The sequence below is a fragment of the Crocodylus siamensis genome, chromosome 2, assembly GCF_052110815.1.
Source record: "Crocodylus siamensis isolate JL-2025a chromosome 2, ASM5211081v1, whole genome shotgun sequence".
NCBI classification, from domain to species: Eukaryota; Metazoa; Chordata; order Crocodylia; family Crocodylidae; genus Crocodylus; species Crocodylus siamensis.
In genome coordinates this window covers 112,854,284-112,864,203 of record NC_143396.1, presented here as the reverse complement: position 1 = coordinate 112,864,203, position 9,920 = coordinate 112,854,284, and the positions used below count along the sequence as shown (strand labels likewise).

Genomic DNA, 9,920 nt, shown 5'->3' with positions numbered 1-9,920 from the left:
AAGACAAAGATCAAAACCCCAACTGCTTCCGAGCATAGTTAAGTGTTTGGATTTTGTCCCATATTCGTGAACAACTAACCAAGGGGAAAAAACTCTTGCATAAAATAGAAAGAAAGCAGAATGAGCCACCTCTACCTTTTTTAAAGGGATACTAGTATATCAACTTCTTTTTACTATCCAGGGTTAAAGCAAATTAAAGCATGTAAGAAAGGATCAGAAACTTCTTGGGGCTGGCACAATCTCATCTGTACAGTGGTTAGCACAGTGAGACCCAGATTTGGCTGGGGTTTCGAGGTTGTGGTACAATACAAACATAATTAGCAGTAAGACATAGTTAGCTGTGTTCTTGTGAATTCAAGCAGAATGCAGGGAAGCCAGGTAATTTATTGACTAAGGGCCTTGTCACACATGGCACTTAGCACAAGTTTTATCTGAGATGATAGTAACTAACATGCCATATTAAAGTTCGACTGTGTTCTGAGCAGTCGCAGGTAATGCTTACTACAATCTCAGCCTGCTCTGAGCAGGGGGAGAGGTGACTGTCTACAAACAGTTTTGAACCAACTCCAGTGACATGCCAGGGTTGGGAGTGACAATCAGCTGATTATTGGCTCCAGCCCTGGCACTGCATTGGAGTCTTGAACTTCTATTCTCTCTGTGGAGCAATCCGGTGATAACTAAACACACATTACTTAATACGATCTCCAGATACTCCTCTCACAAAAAAATTAAAACTTTGCTATGAGGTGATTGATTTTAGCATATGTTTCATTGCTTGAATGTGTGGATGCTCATATTTTAAGTGTACTCAGCATGTCCTTAACACATGCAACATGGCCCTAATTCAGAGAGGCATAAGCTTTTATAAGCAACAGCTTGCTTTGTCAGCTGCTATTTATAGCAGTAAGTCCCCTAACATTTGACAAAGTTGCTGCTTATGAAAACTGGTGCCTCTCAGAATTAGTTTGTCTATAAGATGCCACTCAGTCCTGCCTTCTGTCATAATTAGCAATAGTTTAACTCTTAGGAGTACGTTATCAGTGCCAGGAGCTAGTAGGATAAAATCTATAAAAGTTACTAGTCCTAATACTTAAATATATAATTTGCACCAGTGGATGTTAGAAAAACAACTCCCACTACCTTGCAGTGTTATAGCTATGTATTTTGTCACCTTCAAATATCAGTTGCACATATAGAATACTGGAACAGTAACTAGTATCTAGGAATGTGGATAGACAAAACACATATACTACTTCAAAAGAGAGGGTACTTACAGCAGTGAAACTGAATTCAGCTTAATCCATCTAATATAAAAACTGCTGAACAAACCAGACCTATGGCATACACAGGAGTGTAAGTACACTGTTGTAATGGGATAGGAAGAAAGGTGTTACCATTCAAAAGCGTACACAGATAAAAGACTTTGCAAAGTTGATAGAAATGACCATGGGGTGTGTCTCCACATTCATTAATGTGCTTTTGCTAATTTGCATTAAATTTCATATCTCCAGGTTCCTATAGACATGCAGTGAGGCTGCTCCAAGGTGCTATAAATCCAGTGTATCCAAGCAAACTTGATTAATCAAGTCTGCTGGGGCATGGAAATTAATGCACTCTAGCACTCTCCAGCATCATGTGTATCAGTGTCCCCACACTGAAAAGTGGCAGTGAGGTGCTTTAAACTAAAGCTCATTCTAGTTGAGAGCACCCCACCACCATTTTTCAGGGTGGGGACATTAATACACGTGATGCTCAGGCACTTTTAATTAGTGCAGTTCACTAATTAAAGCATGCCCCCAAACTCCCAGAGCACATATATAAATTTGAGAACCTTTGCCTATGTAATACAGGCATGATTCCACAATTATTAACTGATACAAGCATGTATCAGACCCAGAAACAACAATGGCAAAACAAGAAATATTTTCTTCAAAAGCAATTACCATATTGAAGCTCTCTATAGTTATTTTATGAGAAGAACTAAGTTGACAAGGAGAGTTATGATGTTTGGTTTATTAATTTACTCAGTTTGTTCAACCTCATGTGCCAGGAATTTCAGAGCATCACCAGAACCAGTGGTTCTGCAGCCAATGGTTTCTAGATTTTTAAAGGTAATTTGTCTCTTGGATTTTCTTCTTTCTTTAATTTCTTTTGTTTTGGCTGAAAGAGTTGAAATCCACCTTTGAACAATATCACATTTCATGCCTGCTTGCTACGTCAGAACCAATGACTGCATTTCTTCTGAACAGTGTAAAAGTCAGATAGGTTGTTTGCTTTTTGATGTTGAATGGTTATTCCATTCCATATGACTTTGGTGCCATAAACTGTTTGTACCCATGATCAGATCACACATAATAAAATGAGCAATGTACTCCCCTGCATATAAATGGATGTGAAAAAATGAGAGTTCAGAGAGCTTTTTAAAATTTGAGTGTACAAATTGTAACCATTAAAAAACTATTACTAAATTTAGGTTTAAAAACAGTTTTGTAGTAATTTTATTTTTACTAGGTAGGACTAGGCTGCTTTATTCTTCCAAGAAAACCTTTACATCTCACCACATCATCCTGTAACTTTACATATATGTAAACATATTCATAGATTCATAGATTGTAAGGTTCTGGAAAGGACCTTGCAAGATCATCAGGTCCAGCACCCCTGCACTAGGCAGGAAAAACAACTTGAGAATATAATGGGATACCAGGTCAAAAGCCTTTTGGAAGTCTAGGTATACAATGTTGACCTCCTTTCTCTTATCCAGATGGTGAGTTACCTGGTCATAGAAGGAGATGAGATTGGCATGACAAGACCTGCCTGCAATGAAGCCATGCTGGCTATCATTCAGAATCCTACCTTCTGTAAGCTTATCGCACATAGACTCCTTGATTAATTTTTCCAGCATTTTCCCTGAGATAGAAGTTAGGCTAATTGGCCTATAGTTCCCAGGTCCTCTCTCCTCTCCTTCTTGAAGATGGGCACAACTCTTCCAGTCTTCAGGGACCACCCCAGAGTGCCACGGGTTTTGGTAGAGTTTCAGCAAAGGTCCTGCAATGACTTCAGCCAGCTCCTTCAGCACTCTCAGATGAAATTCATCAGGTCCTGCTGACTTATAAATGTCTAACTTTCCTAACTGATCACACACCAGCTCAATGTCAACAGGAGAAAAGTGGTCATTCCCATTCTGAACTTTATCTAATATGATTTTCTCCTCAGTCCAGTGAAATACCAAAGCAAAGTACTCATTCAGAAGTTCAGTTTTCTTCAAGTTGGTAACCAGCTGTCCCGAATTGTTAAGCAAAGGCTACATTCTTCCATTTGTTTTCCTCCTGTTCCCTACATATCTAAAGAAGGACTTCTTATTGTCCTTGATTTTCGTAGCTAGTTTAAATTCAGTCTTCACCTTAGCCTTTCTAATCTACTCACTACGAGTGCAGGCCATTGTTGTATAATCATCCTCGGGGTCTCTTCCAAGCTTCCATTGTTTGTATGCCTCTTTCTTCTTTTTCAAGAGAACCTTGAATCCTATTAAGCCAAGTGGGTTTACCATCCCTTCTGCTACCTTTCCTCCACATGGGAATGGACTTCTTTTGGGTTTTGAGGACCGTGTCCTTGAGGAACCACCATTCTTCATGCACTCCTTTCACCTTCAGTCCCTAGTCCTGCAGCACTTCCCCTACTATTGCCCTGATCCTGTTGAAATTTGCTTTTTTGAAGACCAAAACTCTGACCCTGTTACCTGACTTTGCCTCCTTTGTGACAGATAGTGAATGTGATGGTTTCATAGTCACTATCACCCAGGCTACTGTCTATATTCAAGTTACTTACCAGTTTGTCTCCTTTAGCCAAGACCAAGTCTAGGAAAGCATTACCTCTGGTTAGCCCATGCACTTCCTGAGTCAGGTAGAGCTCTTCAGTATAGGTCAGGAAGCAACATGACCGATCCAGCTTAGCCGAGTGTTCCTCACAAGAGATGTCTGGGTAACTGGAGTCACCCATGACGACCATGTTCCGTGTGCAAGTGGCCTCTGCCATTTCTTGGGAGAACTCCAGATGGAGCTCCTGCCCCTGCTTTGGTGGTCTGTAGTATATACCTACAGTTAGGTCTCTCACCGTGTCCCCCCCTCCCCTTCCCTCCCCCATAATTTGACCCAGAGGGTTTTGAACCACTCTTCTTTGGAGCTGATGTTGGCCTCCAAGGAGGTGTACTGCTACCTCACATAGAAAGCTACACCTCCACCTTTCTTCCCTACTTGGTCCTTTGTACAGGGTATAGCTCTCTATGGCTATGTTCCAATCATGTGAGGAGCCCCACCAGGTCTCCATAATCCCTACTAGATCATAATGCCCACTGGACAGTAAGAGGGCTAACTCCTCCTGCTTGTTCCCCATGCTCCCGGCATTAGCGTACAGGTACCTGAGTCCTTCAGTTGAGACCCTCAATTTCTCGTTATGCTGAGGGAGAACCATTCCCTCAGCTCTTGCAAGACTGGCTCTCCTGGTATCCCCAACTTTTTTGTGTGCCAGTCCCCTGTCAGTGTTTCCCCGTCCCTCACTGATCTTAGTTTAAAGCCCTATCTAGAAGATCAGCCATCCTGGCAGAGAAAAGTGATTTAGTGAGGGGAAAACAAACCAGGGCAGTTACTTGTACAAATATAGAAATGAAAGAAAAATTGCTCAAAGTGCACCATGGTCTGTTTGCTTAATAGTCTCCTAAATAAGAGTGATGAAGAACAACATGTGGTGCTCTCACATATACAAAAGTACATGTATGTGGTAAAAATTCTGACATTATGTTCCCTAAATCAAAGTACTGATCCTATTGTAATAGGCCAAATGGGCTAAAATCAGCTCTATCAAAGAGTAGGTAACCTCCATGGACTCTGTGGACCACACTAACTTATACAAAAACTGACCTTACTCATTATGGCTAAATATAGTTGCAGTGATGTTGTAGCCATTCTGGTCTACCCACCTTCCCAGCAGGAATATGTTAAAAATGGAACTGTCTATATCAAACTGGCCAGCATAGCTGAGAAGACATTGAGAAAAGTAGTTTTTGCCTGGTAAAGAGTTAGTATGCTTCACTGCACCTTGGAAAAAAGGAGATAAACTATGACTCTGAGTGAGTCTCAGTTCTTTACACTGTCCATGAAGAATGTAAAATAAAACAATGAACTATGGATAGATGGCATTGCTATAAACCAGTCCCAGAGAAGTTAAGTACTTTTCAAGTGTATTTTCCTTTAAGTAGAGACTGTCTGTAGTCTTCAAAGTACTTTGTAACATTGGTTAAAAACTATTATCCCCATTTTATGGGGTTGAATTTGGCACAAAAAGTTGAAGGTACATGTCCCTGTTCACATAGGAAACCAGATGGAGACCCAGGAAAAGAAGCTAGAACTAACAAAATTCTGGCCCCACCAAAGTCTTACAATAAAACTTTCATTGAGGACTAGGAATCAGAACTCGGGGCAGAAGTGATATCTTTTATTAGACCAACTAGATAGTTGCAAAATGCAAGCTTTCAGGCATACTTATCCTTTTTCAGGCACAGGAGAAAGCAAAGATTGCATAATTTCTGCTAGATGGAAATGAAAATTCATATTTGACAAGAGAGCTGAGGGTGTTGTAAAGTCTTCAGGTTGGAATAGTTCATTTTGTACAAATTTGACTCAGATAAAAGTTGGAATAGTCTTTTTACCTCAAAGATGTCTGGTGGCAAACAGGATGTAGAATTATGTTTCCTTCTGATTATGATATTTCATATTTCACAGAAGAGTGGGAAGATGGAATGCCCTCCTGGGCAGGAATTTCTTTTGTGTCGAGGTGCCTCTGAGCTCCGTGAAAATGCAGTTATCTTGAATGTCAGGCAGAAGCAGAGTATCAGCTTTCAGGTTTCCACATGGTAAATTTTGCTTTCTTCTTGTAAAATTATGAAGTTTTCATTTAAAAAAACAGCTAAAATTTGATATCTTCCATGTTTCAGGTATACAGGTCGTAGCTATATTGGTCTACAGGCAAAAAAACCTATAAAGCCAGGATTTCATCTTGTTTCAGTCCACTAGACCATGCTGTCTCCTTGCTGGAAAAAAATATAAAAAATCCAATCAGCAGGAAAAATAATGATCTCCTGCGTGTTTCTAAGGAATGTATGAAAATTATGACATCATAATTATTAAACTAGCCTTTTCTGAACAGGAGAGAAAGTCCATCTCAAAGCTTCCAGCATCTAAAGAGTGTAATGTTTAAATGCATTGAAGGACATTGTAAAATGTATAGACTATTTGAGTTATCACTTGTGAACATGCCCAAGTATCAACAATAATTAGTTAGTTTAAAAAAGATAGTATACAGTGTTTTTCACCACTAATAAATCAACTTGTATCAAAACATAAACATGCAAGAGAATGTTTATACATTGAAACTGTGACTTAAATCTTTAAACAAATCTCAGACCACCAGAGTTTCCCTGTTGTGACTAGCATGCCCCTCGATATGTCTATACTAGTGATTCTCAAGCTTTTAGCTCAAGACAGCCCTCAGAAAATACCAATTCTTAGAGTTTACTCATTTTTTTACTACAGAAACATAATAGAGCAATCCTGTTGCAAAGGACTCAGAACAGGTCAGAACATTTTTGACATTGTGGATTTCTATTTGAAAACTGAGTTTATCATGTGTATAGTGTATATGTGTTTGTAGCCCACATCACCCGTAAGAGGATTTCAAGACAAACTGGTTGAGAATCACAGGTCTATACAGATGGGAACCTATATGAGTTCTTCCCAAAGTAATAGTGAGAAGGTCCTTTATTACAGGAGTATATAACGCCGACCAATATGACATGCTATTCAGCAAGAAGGCATTTTGTGTGTGTGTGTGTGTGTGTGTGCATGCGCGCGCGCGCATGCATGTACATTTGGACCTAATGGAGCAATATTTTTCAAAAACGTATTTTCTGAACTTGCTGGCTAAGTCCTGCTAAGCATTTATTTGATATTCTATGACAAATACTTGCCTACAGTACAAGTCTTAGCAATACTATTCATTCTAGCAGAAAAATTAGTAAAAAAACACAACCAAGGTAATAGAGATTTTCCTTTAAGCTATTTCTTGGGAATAAAAAGATGGATAAAATTATAGAGAACCTTGTGGTATTCAGCCAGGATATGCCAATAATAGCATAGCCAGCATAACAATTGTTTCTTTGGAAAGAGTTTCCATACAAAAGCCTAAAACTATTGTTGTGCATCAAGTAAAAGAGAGAGGGCCTTGAAATAATTGTAGTAGATAACAGTGTTATGTTTATGCATTTGAAACTTTTTTCCTTTCAACTCTCTAGTTGCCTAATACTTGGGCAAAAATTCAGTGGGGCAACCAGAGTTCACACTGGTGCTAGAATCTTAAAATTCACGTGCATAAGGCCCTGTTTGAGGAAAACATCCCTATGCAAAAAAGTTCTTAGGCCTGTGGTTAACATACTGCTATCATGATAATATTTCTTGAAAATGACCATTTTAGCCACACGGATATTACACCAGTTATCCAACAACTTTAGTACTTCCTCTGGGTTTGTTCAATGCCTGCTTAAATCAACTGGATTTACATTCCCAGTGCATTGAATTCAGCAGGCTTTGGAGAAGCTCTCTCTGGGCACATCTACATGAGATGCTGACTGTCCAGTAGCCAGATACTACTGTGCAGTAGTGTCATATGGCAAAAACCATGCCAAGATGCTACTTCACAGTAGTATTAGGCTACTGGCCAGTAGTGTCACTTAAAAAGGCATTCCCCAGCGCTACTGTGCAGTAACTCTGGTTATACTCTGAGTAACCTTTTAGCACTTGCTTATACAACTACTAAATAAATGTGAAGTAACCACTGCGCAGTAGCATTTCATGTAGACACACACTCTGTGTAGTTCTGAGTGCAGTTTAATGCATTGAATTTTATCAAATAAACACTCTATGGCCCTGGGTGCTTCCTGTGAGATCACTGCTTCTTTGGTTTTGGAGCAGGAGAATCATATAAATCCATCCACAGAAAGGAGCAGGAGACCTGCATGTATACACTGAGTTTAGCAGGAGAAGTTAGAGATCTAGACATACCAGTAATTTGTCTTAATCTCTCCTGTACACTTCAAAATTTTCAAATAATATTTTCTTATATCAATCAGTGAAACTCACAAATGAGCTTTCCGTTGCTGTTCCATTAAGCTGGCTGTGTCAATTTGTCTCCTAGTTCCCTGTTTCTAGTGTTAACCAGTATAAATTATATTTTTTTTTACATCAATACCTAGATAAAAAGAATTGTGCTAAAAAATGTCATATAGTCCACTGACTGAACCACCACAAAGTAGCTATCAGTGGTAGGCTGCTGTGAATAGCTTCATATCACATAGTCAGTCCGGGGAGCCATCCAGTCCTCCTACAGCTATGTCAGTTAATGCCAATACAAGTAGCTTGCTTGAACTGCTCTCTTTTCAATATAGACAGACATAAACACACACACAGTGAACATTTAAATGGCTGTGGAAATCCCAGTCTTAACTCGCTAAATCAAAAAGACATTTAGAGTTTTAAAATTTATGTTCTGTCATAATTAAAGTTTCAAGACCTGCATAGTAAAACAGACAGTATACCTACATTTTCCTAAATACTAAGTCCCAGCTTTTAGTCATATACTTAAGAGACTCTGTTAAAAGTCCAAGTCATATTTACTGCATCACAATCATTATGGATGGTGACTAAGTATTTTTGTTGAACTGGATAGCGTAGTATGCATATGTAACTGCATATATACCTATGAATAGATTACTGTTACAGCATACCTTTTGGCTTCTCTTGTGACTTATGATTTGTGTGTCCAAGAATCTATATTTTGAAGATAATGTCACATATGTAGAACTAGATAGAAATGAATATGAGGAAAGATAAATAACACTATACAAATAAAATTGATACCTGGGGAAGTAGAAATGCATTCTAGTGAATACAGTGAGTTCATACATTCATTTATATCCTTTATAGTCCCCTGAAATCTATTTTTTTGTCACATCTTAAGACCCCCCTGAAATCTGTAAAAAGATTCTTATTGCCACAGTAGGAACTGGATTGAACTCACAACACACCTCTGCTTCAGTTCTTGCTTTCTTGAGCATTGATCTATTTTGTGCATATGTGAAAATATATCTATATGACTTTAGACCCAGTAGGGAGGAGGGTGAGAAGTAATACGTTCTACCAACATGTGATATTTTAAATGAGACATGATAAATAAGCATGAACAAAGAAAAACATGTTACAATACTTTAAATTTCTAGATAACAATAAAAGAGAACATTTTGATAAAAACACTTTATTCTAATAGGACTGGGAAACACTGCATTAACATGGAGACTGGCTTGTTATGGTATTAAATCTTGTCTTGACCCATTGTCAAAGCCGAGGTTCTCTGGCCCATAATGCTTGGTGGATCCAATGAATTCCACCCCAGATGCCCTATCTGTATGACCCACACCTTCTAACAGTCTTCCTAATTAACACAGAATCTGCCACTGCTAGCCCCATCACCCACCTGAACAAAAGGAAAATTGTATCAGCAGATTCACCCCATCAGAGAATCAACACCAATGTCAAGCTGTTTCATCATACAGTAAATGAAGGTCAACATTTTAGTTTTCTAGGGTCCTGAGTCAAAATTTGTGAGGCAGTAAGTAAAATAAGATGTAAGGTCTTATGTTGACTTGCACGCAGGTCTGCGAAACTATGGCTAGTGGGTTGTTTCTCCTTTTGCCCCTTCTGCAGCCTCAAAAAATTCAATGAAATCCATTTCTGAAGCCAGTACTGTGCTTCATTTACAAACACATTTTAAATATGCTTTTAAAAATTTAAAATATTATTGGAAATTCTACTTTGGAT

General features: G+C 38.8%; 1 long non-coding RNA gene across 1 annotated transcript in view; it reads right to left on the bottom strand.

Annotated features, from left to right (window-relative positions):
* Positions 1 to 5,535: 5,535 nt before the first annotated feature.
* Positions 5,536 to 9,920, bottom strand: part of LOC149870636 (uncharacterized) — a 40,341-nt gene continuing 35,956 nt past the window's right edge. The window contains exon 3 of the long non-coding RNA XR_016440479.1: positions 5,536 to 6,082. This is a non-coding gene — a long non-coding RNA (uncharacterized LOC149870636). The remainder of the gene's footprint in view (positions 6,083 to 9,920) is intronic.